The following is a 12,200-nucleotide window of genomic DNA, read 5'->3' as shown; positions in this document are numbered from 1 at the left end:
ACAGCAAGGCCGCTTTGGGCAGCACTGAGCAGTCAGTCCTGAGCCTGCGTATTTTGGCCTACAGATCCAGGCTTGCATCAGAGAGCCAGGGAACAGTCACCAATGGCTCTCAAGGATGACAGAGGGGCCACAAAGTGAAATTTGAACCTCCCATCCCTGTCCCCACCATCCAGACCTCACAGCACAACCTGGTTGGCTAAATCCCTCCATCATTCTCTGGGCTTTGCTACTTTCCAACTTCAAATGTACAGCATGTCATATATATAGTTTAGTGCAATTTTATATTATGCAGATACAAATCCGCCAGCTTTATGTCTTGTAATTCTCAGCTGTGATGTCACTAATTCTGCAGCCCTCCAAGTCTGAAGTTGCCCCCATGGATTTTTACTAACTCTCAGATCTTTAGGCTTTTCAGAATTTCCTGTGTCCTCAAATTCAGCTTCCCTACATAGTCTGGCCTTGCCTTGTATTAGCTCAGGCATAGAACTCAGCCTTCCATTTCAAGTTTCTGCAAAGGAATCCACTTTCACAAAAAAGAGTAAGCAATGCAGTCTGATAAAGCTACTATCAAGGTGACAGAGCGGGAGAGAGGCATTAACATCTCATGGCAAACAATGAGATAATTTAATATTGCTAATTTCAATGTAGTAATTTTTGTCTATGAAGTATCTTTTGGGCTGCTCTCTTTCTGTAAGGCATCTCAAATCTCTCCTCTGCCCAGGTAGTGGCCTACTTGCTGTTCCTTTCTTCCAGGTCCCAATAACTTTATTCATAATTGTACAGAATAGTTCAGCTCTTCTAAGATTTCACCCCAACTTACCTACCTAAACCCAGCTGGATTTGAAGCTTGAGTGAGTCCTTCACTTTTAGGGCAGCTGGAGTTCTAGGAAGCAATACATTCACTGTTCTTTTTTTTTTTTTTTTTTTTTTAATTTACACCTCTGGTTATTTACCTATGAAAGGTTTTCTGATTTTTACATTGTATTTCCCGAGTTTTTGCCAAAATTCCTACTGGTCTCTCAATAACAATTAAAAACAACGAGCTTTTACACATACACATATATACCTATATGTACACATATGTATGTGTGTGTGTGTATATATATATATATATATATATACACAGGTATATGCAAGTGACTTAAACAACATGGGTTAAATTGCATGGGTCTACAAATTTTCTTGCAGATTTTCTTCCATCTCTGCCACCTCTGAGGCTATATATATATATATATATACACAGGTATATGCAAGTGACTTAAACAACATGGGTTAAATTGCATGGGTCTACAAATTTTCTTGCAGATTTTCTTCCATCTCTGCCACCTCTGAGGCTGCAAACTGAACCCCTGCTTTTCCTCCTCCTCCTCCACCTATTCAGCAAGATGATGAGAAGGATAAAGACCTTTATGATGATCTACTTCCACTTAATAGTAAATCTATTTTCTGATTCTTATTATTTTTAAATAACATTCTACTTTCTCTAGCTTACTTAATCATATGAATATTTCAGTATACAATCAACATAAAACACAAAATATGTGGTAACTGAATATGTTATCAGTAAGGCTTCTGGTCAACAGTAGGCTATCAGTAGTTAAGCTTTTGGGGAGTCAAAATTATTTGTGGATTTTTAACTGCGTTGGGTCAGGTAAGTCAGTGCTCCTAACTCTTGTGTTGTCCAAGGTTCTACTGTATATAGCAACAGATAATATTTGTCTTCCTATGTTCAGTGGGCATATAACAGAGTTGTAGTACTAACAGCTTTATTATTAAGATTGTAAATTGTAGAAATCAAGCACTGAATCATTCTCTTATTTGATTTTTCTGAAGTTCTCTCTACTAATGAATCAGCCTTGACAGAGGACATAGCAAAGTAGTTTATACAGAAAAAAGTAGGCATCCACAGTAAGAAGATACCTAAAACAAAAGTGTTAGGAGGAAAAAAAACTAGCCCATCAGAGAGAAAATAAAATAACAACCTTAGCACAAGTAGGTGGATACCAACACAGGGTTAGACAGAAAAATAAATGAACCAGAATAGAGTCCAGAAATTGATTTAAATGCCCATGGGGATTTTGTCTTTGATACAGGAGGAGGTGTTTCAAATAATTGAGGGGAAAACTGCAGTCAATATATCGTGTTGAGACAAATGGGTAGCTAGGAAGAAATAGATTTCCAGAATAATAGGAAACAAGAGGCTGAGATGTTTGTTCACCACCACCTGGATGTGCGCCTCAATGTTCTCCCCCCAGGTGATAATATGAGCCTGCTGACATAGAGCTGATATAGGGTAACTGGATGCTTCTATATACGTCCATAAATGAAAATGCCTTGTTGCGGTGTGTGTGTGTGTTGTTGTTGTGTGCATTTCTCTGGAGGGATCACATACAGCAAGTCAAAAAGGGTTGTGGCATGGCACCCCATCTAAGCATTACAGATTCAGCATGCCCCGCCATTGAGAGAAATATGTTCCACAGCTCCTGGGCATCATTCAACTTTCTGAAAGCCAAGGGATGTACCTGTGAGCAGCACTGTGTCTCCTCCTGTCCTGAGTGGCTCTCTTCTGAAAATACTCTTCTCTGTTTATGTTCTGTTTTTTTCCCAGTAATCTGTGATTCACCTGAAAAGCTGCAGAATCTACCTGTAGAATAACTACATCAGGCCTCTCTTTCTTCCAAAAAATAATTATCAGCAAAATTAAAGATTTAAATGCCAAAAAAAGAAAATTTTGAAAGCATAAGCTGATTTTTCTCTACTAATGTCAGAGTTGAAAAGCTTCTGTAAGCATGGCTCAAAGCCATCAACAATACTGATTGACAAACTCAAATATATGAATTTTAACATATTCATTTGTAAAAATGTTAGCCATTTTGTAAATGAAAATTTTCCCCTGGAAGTGAAGGTAGGAGTTTCGATGCTAGTCACTATTCTCAATTAACAATGACTTGTTGTATATTTTCACTGGTGAGCTAATCCCAGGTATATAAAGGGACCAGGGCAACATCGTCACATCACCATTTAAGCTATCTGTAGAAATTGCAGATCACTTTACTACAAAACAGATAAAGATTATTTATAGACAGACATTATTTGGAGTAAGTTTTAAAGAAACTTATGATTTAATTTTTAGTAGCTTTTCAACAAAAACTAATATTCTCATTCTCTTCCTTTTTCCTTTACATAGAAGAAATCACAAGGGAATTAATAGTAGTTAATCGTGGAAAGGAGGAGTAGCAGGTATAGAGTCTCAGTTTTTGTATTTTTAACTTTGTATACTATTGACATGTCCTAACTATATCAGTATATATTAGTTTTAATTTTTATTGAAGACATGTAAAAAGTTCACTTCTAGTCACGGGGATTATGCAAATGGCATCCATATTTTTAATGTTTAGGTAGAAGACATATTTTGCAAAAAATATTTAAATGCCAGGATTCTATATCATTAGTCATAGACCTGAAAACAAACATTCAAAGACAAGTGGTTTATTTGAGGGGTTATCCCAGCAGGCACCAGTAAAAGATCAGGGAAGTAAGACAGAGAAGGGAAGGCAGTTTATAAAGTACATGTTGTCATGTTGATTCACTGGATCTTAGTTTTTAGTGGGACTAAACTGGGAATCAGTGTGGCATAAGTGTCTGAGAGTCATCCTTCCAGAGGGATATTTAGCTGACGGTTAATTCAAGAAGCATTAATTGTCTGACACTTCAAGCATCCAGGGCCTGGAATGTGCAGGCTGTGGCTGCCACATAGAATTCTCAGAGAGCTGGAAGTTAGGGAAGTCAAGCTCTACAGTTATAATTCCAGAGTGGACACGGCAGGGAAGCTGCAGGTCTTCTGCAATACCTTGGCAAATACAGAGTAGTGCCACACTCCGTCATCACTCCCCCTTGTTGGAAGTTTCAAAGGGCTCTTTGGTGTTACTTTCCTTATTCTGCCACTTCTCCCTATTAGGGGCTGTTCTGAAATTGGTCTGGTTTTCTAATAGAGCTTGTTTGGAAGTGAAATAACTACCCTGAGAACTGCTGGAAATAAGGTGAACATAAGTATGATTGGAGCAGTGTCCATTTAAATTTATGTACACACAAGATTTTCTGCTTCTATAAATACCCTTAATTTGTGTTTGAGGAGACTTCCTCCCTTACGACCCACTTTAGTCCACCTGAATCAGGATAGTCATATATAGTTTAAATTAGGTATTGAAAAAATCATCTGTGCAAGGATCAGCAAATTTATCTGCAAAGGGCAAGACATTAAGCATCCCAGGCTTTGTGGACCAAGAGGCAAATCGAGGACATTATGTAGGCATTATACAACAAGAAAAGAAAATGTTTTGCAATCTTCTAAGAAATTCAAAATATAAACTTGGACTCCATTTTTTACAATCCAAGTCTACTAATAAGAATAGAATTTTTTTAAGGGTCTTGCTCTGTCACCCAGGCTGAAATGCAACGGCATGTTCATGTCCCACTACAGCCTCTAACTCCTGGGCTCAAGCAATTCTCCCTCCTTGGTTATGACTACAGGCCCATACCACTATGCCCAGCGATTTTGTTGTTGTTGTCCTGCTATGTGGCCCAGACTAGAATACTTCTTTGAGGGAGGTAACATTGTACTTAAATGGAACCAAAAGTTAGTACTCTTTCTAATCAAAATCAATTACAAATGTTTATTTATTAATGTAATCTGTAATGAGATTTTACATATTTTAACTTTACAAATGTCTTTTCACACAGATAGGCACCGCCAAATACAGATATCAGTCCATGAGCATGTAACTTTAATTAAAATTTTCATCATTTAGAAGAAACTTACAGAATTCTATTATATTTTTCTCTTGATATTTGGCTTTTAGCATGTCATTACATTACAAATGAATCACTTCTAATTAAAGGTTATGTGGAAAGTCCTCAACTGTACCATTAAATGGATTTTGAAGTATGAAATTTTTATTTGTGCTTACATTGACCTCATAAAGAAGATGCTAGAACTGTAAATTGAACTTGGAAAACAAATTTGCTGCAAATTTAGGTGGAATTAGAGATCTCACTTCTCATCTTAACTTTTATCAGTGTAAGAAGTATATAAATCAGCTTGGCATTACTTGTGATTCACGAAACAGTGGTTGTCAAAATTAATTTACCATAGTGTACACTTCACATATAAATGCTGGTTTTATTTGTAATTTAAAAACTTAAAATTTAAAAACATTATGAGTCTTCAGGAACAACTATTCTCCAAAGCCATACAGTATTTGATAATAATGGTTGAAGATGATTCTCATTCAGAAAAAAAAATCGCAGTCTCAGCCCTGAACTCAACCAATTGCAATAAAATGTTACCACTGTTGACCCACAGACCTGTTATGGGATAGGGCAAGTCAGGATAGTCAGCTGCTATTTCTAACAGAAATTTGTAAAACTAATGAAGTTTTATGAATTCATAAATTCATAAATTCATTGACTTTGCCCACACAAAGTCAATCAAATTCATCATCAAGACTACAAGTTTAATAACACATGATATACCTAAATAGTTTCAGCAAAGCACCTGCTGATAAATAACACAATGAGTAACCTTAGGCATTAAATGTCTTATATTTTCACAAGCTGTATAAGTTTTTCCATCTATGCCTTTTCTTGTTTTACACATATTTTTGGCAGTATCAGTTGTAAAACATCTTAGAAGATTCCACTTCAGGTTTTACTGAATTATTATTTCCTTGGATTCTTTAGAAATGGTCTCGTTTGCAAATGTTTCATACAGATTATTCAGAGTACAATTTTCCAGTCACTTCAGACTTGGCGTTGACTTCTCAAATAAACAGCCGAGATTTACTAGTAACATCTGCCAACTATTCAAGAACCAAAGACAACCACTCAAACTTTTTGTTTTGTTATTTGACTGCTGATATTGCTCCAAACATCTTCAACTCTTTGAGAGGCTGTTTTCACAAAAATGCTAGTATCTTAAACAAGCCTATTTTTTCTGGATACATTTCTTTGGATGTTGTAAATCAAACATGATTTAATTAACTCAACATCAGCAAATTATTATTCCTGCTTAGCTAACAGATGGGCAATTTGAACATTTACTTTGATTTCATTTTTCATTGTTGTGAAGAAATTCTGCTGTGATGACATATTCTGTTTCAAAATTTTCTCATTTTTCTAACTATTTCTTTCTTAAGGATAAGAAATATTGTGATGAGTGCTTAGGCTGGTCATGTCCACCTATATTATATTCCTTTAGCAATATAAAGTATTGATTTTTCTATTAAGTGTTCGCCAATCATTTGAGATAATTTTCACTGTAATGAGAAAAGAGTGTGACTATGGGAAGATGGGGAGGACAAGATGCTATGAAAAATTATCTACCCAACGGTTTTTACTATCAATAGTTTTTCACATGATTCCTTAGAATTCTTTACGTGAAAAATTACTCAAGAATAAACTAAGGGAATCGTAATTTTCCTCAATAAATACAGTAAGATGCAGTGTCACAGATTTTCAATTAATGTTAATTTCTATAAAAGCAATAAATGCACATTACTTTAATTTAAAATTATTAAATATAATACATTTTATTAATACTGCTAATATTAAAAGATATAATGAAATAATCCATGCTTCATATCTGCTGTCTGGTCATCCTGCTACACAGAGGCAACACTTTTCAACTCTTTAAGCTTTTTCTTTGTATTATTTTACTACTCATATATTTATATAAGGCACCTAAATTTCTACTTCTTGATTTAATTACCTCTTGTCTGAAAATAAGTCATGTTTATTACTCTTATACAAGTGTCTGTATTTGTCTTCTTTCTTTATCTTCCCAATAGAATCCTATTACAATTTGTTAATCAATTTTTGCCTTCACTGCTTAGTCAAATAACACATTATGATTACATGTTTCTTCTTGTTAACATTTTGTTTCATCTATTTGCCTCTATCTTTTATTTGCTTTTATTTTATGTAACTGACACCATGTTTCATAAAAATAATTAATCAATAATAAATTCTAAGTTCTCAAAGGCAATAAGAAATCTACCAATTACATGTTTCCTCCCTAAAGACCTTCTGTCAAGCCACAATTTACCTATTATATTTATCCTGTATTCTTATAAGCATACAGCATGACTGTCTTCCTGGGACTTCAGTTGCCTCTCTCATGTGTTAATCCCTCACTTTCTGGATCAATATCTTTTTCACTTGGTTTAATATTTTATTTTGCTGAAGCACAATGTCTATTAACTTTCTGTGAAATCACAGGGAAAAAGGGAATAAAAGTAAAACATATGCTAATATATTCAAGAGGATCCAAGGCAAGATAAAGAACTAGAGCAGATTTAAAAAGGTATTGAAAATTATAATTCTAAAATATAAATAAGAAAAAAATACTTATAACATTACCACCCAGAGGTCAGCATCATTAATATTTTGTATACTTCCTTCCAAATTCTTCAACAGGATATATAAATTTAAATATTTAACTCTTAAAATTGTAGAAAACTACAAATATAACAAGCACTTGTATATTCATCACATAGAATTAACAACTGTTAATATAGATTACATTTATTTCAAGTCTTTTTTACTTTCTGAAGAATTAAAACACAGCATGCAGTTGAGGTTCCCTTCATACCTCCCCCAGTACCCTATCTCCACCCACTGCAAAACAATAGTGATTCAATGTATGCATTTTCAGAGTCTATTTCAGTCTATTCAGTCTGTATGCTTGTATCTATGTGTGATTTAGAATACTGTTTTCTAGTGCTTCTAAGATGGTATATAAATATTATGCTAAACGTTTTATTCAGCCCTCTTTTATTAAACATCAGAGAAATATCAGTGATAATTTATAAAATACAGTTTTTATTTACATGCTAAATAGTGTTTCATTGAATATTCCACATTTTATTTATTCATTTAAAAAATTACAATTCTAGATACTAAAATACAATAAATAGAATTAAGAATTAAGAAAAGGGTTTTTTAAAACATAGTCCAAGCTCACAAGAGAATTAGTAATCTGGAAAGTGGATCAAAATAATATCTGAAGAATAAAGCTCAAGAGACACAAGAACAGACATGTAGAAGAGAACAATTAGAAGAACAAAATGTAGAAGAGGCAAATTAATATAAAAAAAGGGAGAACTTCCAATTCCAAAATAGCAGCATAGAAGCAAGTTTACTTCAATCTCCCCTAACAGAAAATCAAAAACAGCTGAGTTTATCACCAGCAATATCTCAGAACCCAACAATGAGAATGAGACATTTCCTGGGGCCACAGAGAAGTGGAAAAAAAAAAAAACCCTAAGAAGATGGCAGGATAATTGGACATCCATATCTGAGATGCACCTCCCCGCCATCTGCAGCACCAAGAATGCAGAAAATTTCCTGTGACACCGATTCTACAGTGGAAAAACTAAGATTAAAGTGAACACTAGCTTCACCACAATCTTGGTTAGTTGGCAAGATGCCTGCCTTTGCCTCAACCTACAGTAAGCATTGAGAGTGCCTGAAGGGAGATATATTCCTGAGGACAGACAGAGACAAGTGGGGAGGCTAACTACCATCCTCAGCTCAGGAAATTCTGCTCTATAACCTACCCAAAGGAAATGCTAAATCACATTCAGCAGCACAACACTGTAGGAGGTTTGTCTACAGACCCCATGGGCAGAAATTTCTATCCAGGCTTCCTATGCTTCTGGGATTTATGTCAACTATTTAGGATGGGCAGAACTCTGATAGTTTACTAGAACCAACACAAATCTGGGTTTAAGGTACCATCTAATGACAAAAAGGAGGCAGTGACCTAGTGGGCAAAAAAAGGAAGGCAAATTAATAGGTAAGTTGCCAAAGTTCTTTAAGGAAACATATTTAATAAAAATCAAAACAAGTCAGACAGAGAAGCCTTTAAAAAATAACTAATCCGTCAATGCAAAGACATTGATGTACATCCACAAGAAACAACAGCAAACAGAGAGTTAGGACTTCCCCAAACAGTCAAAATAAATAACCAATGACTCACCCTAATGAATAGTAATATGTGAATAATCTGAGTAAAAATACAAACTAACAGTTTTAAGGAAATACATAGATCTCCAAGATAACATAGAAAAGCAATTCTGAAATTTATCAGATAAATTTTTAAAACACATAGAAATTATTTAAAAATCAAACAAAAATCTTGTAAATGACAAATGCATTTGCAGAACTAGAAAATTTATTAGAGGCTAAACAGCAGAATGGTTCAAGTAGAGGAAAGTTATCAATGAGTTCAACGACAAGGTATTTAAAAATACACAGACAGAGAAGAAAAAGAATGAAAAGGAACAAAAATTGCCTACAAGAAATTGCCTTAAAAATTATTGCCTAAAAAAGTACTACAAAAGACAAAATTTAAGAAGTACTGGTCTTCAAGAAGTAGTGAGAACAAGGTATGGGAAGCTTATTCAAAAAGATATTAACAGAAAATTTTCTAAAACTTGATAAAGAGATAAATATCTAGGTACAGGAGAGTCAGAGAACACAAAACAGATTCAACACTAATAAGAACACAATAATGCATCTAAAGTATTATTCCAATTATTCTGGCAACAGAATTCTCAACAGAAATTGTAAAAATGAGAAGGAAGTAGGACAATATTTTCAAAGTCCTGAAAGAAAAACAATTGCCATGCAACAACTCTGTATGTAATGCCATCCTTTAAATCAGAAAGAGAGATAGTCTTTCCCAAATAAACAAAAGCTGAGAGAATTCACTACCACCAGACTGATCTTATAAGAAATGCTAAAGGGAGTTCTTCAATCTGAAAATGAAATAAAACAAAACACTAATGTGCAACAAGAAAACATTTGAAGATATAAAATTCACTGATAAAATAAGTACACAGACAAACCAAGAATACTGTAATATTACTCTAGTGTGCAATCCACTAGTAACTTTAATATAAACCTCAAAAGGCAGCTTTATCCAAAATAATAGCTATAGCAACCTATTGAAAGATACACAATATTTTTATTATTTTACATTTTAACTTGAGACAACATAAAATCAAAATGTGGGGCTGATGGAAATAAAGTACTAAGATTTTTTTTTCTTTGTTTCTATTTTTTTTTGCGTGTGATCTAAGATAAGTTGTCATCTCCTTAAAATAACTTGTTATAACTATACAATGTTTTTGGTAAGCCTCATGGAAATCACAATGTAAGAAATTATAATTAATAAAAAGGAAAAGCAACAATTTAAAACATACAACCATAAAACAAAATCACTCCATCACAAAAAAAATACAGTAAGAAAAGGAAAGAGGAGTTATAAAACAATCAGAACACTAGTAACAAAATGACAATAGTAAGTCCTTAGTTATCAATAAAAACACTAAATGTAAATGGACTTCATTTTCTAATTAAAAAAATACAGTAAGAAAAGGAAAGAGGAGTTATAAAACAATCAGAACACTAGTAACAAAATGACAATAGTAAGTCCTTAGTTATCAATAAAAACACTAAATGTAAATGGACTTCATTTTCTAATTAAAAGGCAAAGCATTGCTGAACAAATAAAGGAAGAAGAGCCTTTAAGAAACCCACTTAACCTATAAAGACCTAGACATACTGAAAGTAAAGAGATGAAAAAAGATATTTCATGCAAATGCAAACCAAAAGTGAACAGGAGTAGCTATACTTTCATCAGATAAAACAGACTTTTGGTCAAAAACAATAAAAATATCATTAAATAGTGATAAAGGGATTAATTCAACAAGAGGATATAATAACTATAAACATATACACATACAACACTGGAGCTCTAGAACACATAAAGCAAACATTAATAGATATCAAAGGAGAGATAAACCGAAATACAAAAATAGTAGGGAACTTCAACACCCTATTTTCAGTGATGGATATATCATCCAGACAAAAATCAATAAAGAAACATCAGACTTAAACTACATCTGTAACCAAATAGGCCTAACTGATGATTACAGAATATTTAACCCAATTGCTAAAGAATATCTGTTATTTTCATCAGCGCATGGAATATTCTCCACAATAAACCATATATTAGGCCATAAAACAAGTCTCAACAAATTCAAAAATCTAGAAATTTTACCAAAATAATTTCTGACAAAACAGAATAAAACTAGAAATCAATAAGAAGAGAAAACTTGTAAAATACCCAATACCTAAAAATTAAACAACATGTTCCTGAATGATCAATTGGTCAATAAAGAAATTATGAAGGAAACTTAAAGATTTCTTGAAACAAATGAAAATGCAAATACAACATACCAAACTATGTAGGATATCACAAAAGCAGTACTAAAACATAAATTTATAGCAATAGGTATCTATAACAAAAAATATATAGACTTCAAATATAAAAACTAATTACAGACCTCAAGAAACAAGAAAAGCAAGAACAAACAAAACCCAAAATAGAAGAAAATAAGTGATGAATCAGAGCATAAATAAAGAGAATTAGGAAAAAAAATAAGTATACCATGCAGTTAATTTTTTTTTTTTTTTTTTTGAGATAGAGTCTTGCTCTATCACTGACGCTGGGGTACAGTGGTGTAATCTGAGCTCACTGCAACCTCCACCTCCCAGGCTCAAGCTATTCTCCTGCCTCAGCCTCCCAAGTAGCTGGGACTACAGGCACCTGTCACCACACCCAACTAATTTTTATATTTTTAGTAGAGAAGGAGATTCACAATGTTGACCAGGCTGGTCTCGAACTCCTGACCTAAAGTGATCTGGCCACACTGGCCTCCCAAACTTCTGGGATTATAGGTGTGAGCCACCACATCCAGCAGAAATAAACATTTGTTTTTCTGAAAAGATAAATAAAATTTACAAACCTTTAGCTAGGCTAAGAAAAGAGAATATCCAAATATATAAAATCAGACACAAAAATTGTGACATAACAACTAAAACCTCAGAAATACAAAAAATCATTACAGACTACTATGTGTAACTATATACTGACAAATTGAGAAAACTAGAAGAAATAAATACATTCCTGGACAAATACAATCCACTAAGATTGAACCACAAAGAAATAGAAAACCAGAACACAGTAAAATTTCTTCAATCAAAGAAAAGCCCAGGACCTGACATCTTAACTGCTGAATTCTACCAGACATCTAAAGAAAAACTAATACAAATTCTACTCAAACCTTTCAAAA

This window comes from Cebus imitator, unplaced genomic scaffold (assembly GCF_001604975.1).
Source record: "Cebus imitator isolate Cc_AM_T3 unplaced genomic scaffold, Cebus_imitator-1.0 Scaffold60, whole genome shotgun sequence".
NCBI lineage: Eukaryota > Metazoa > Chordata > Mammalia > Primates > Cebidae > Cebus > Cebus imitator.
This window is presented reverse-complemented; position numbering follows the sequence as displayed.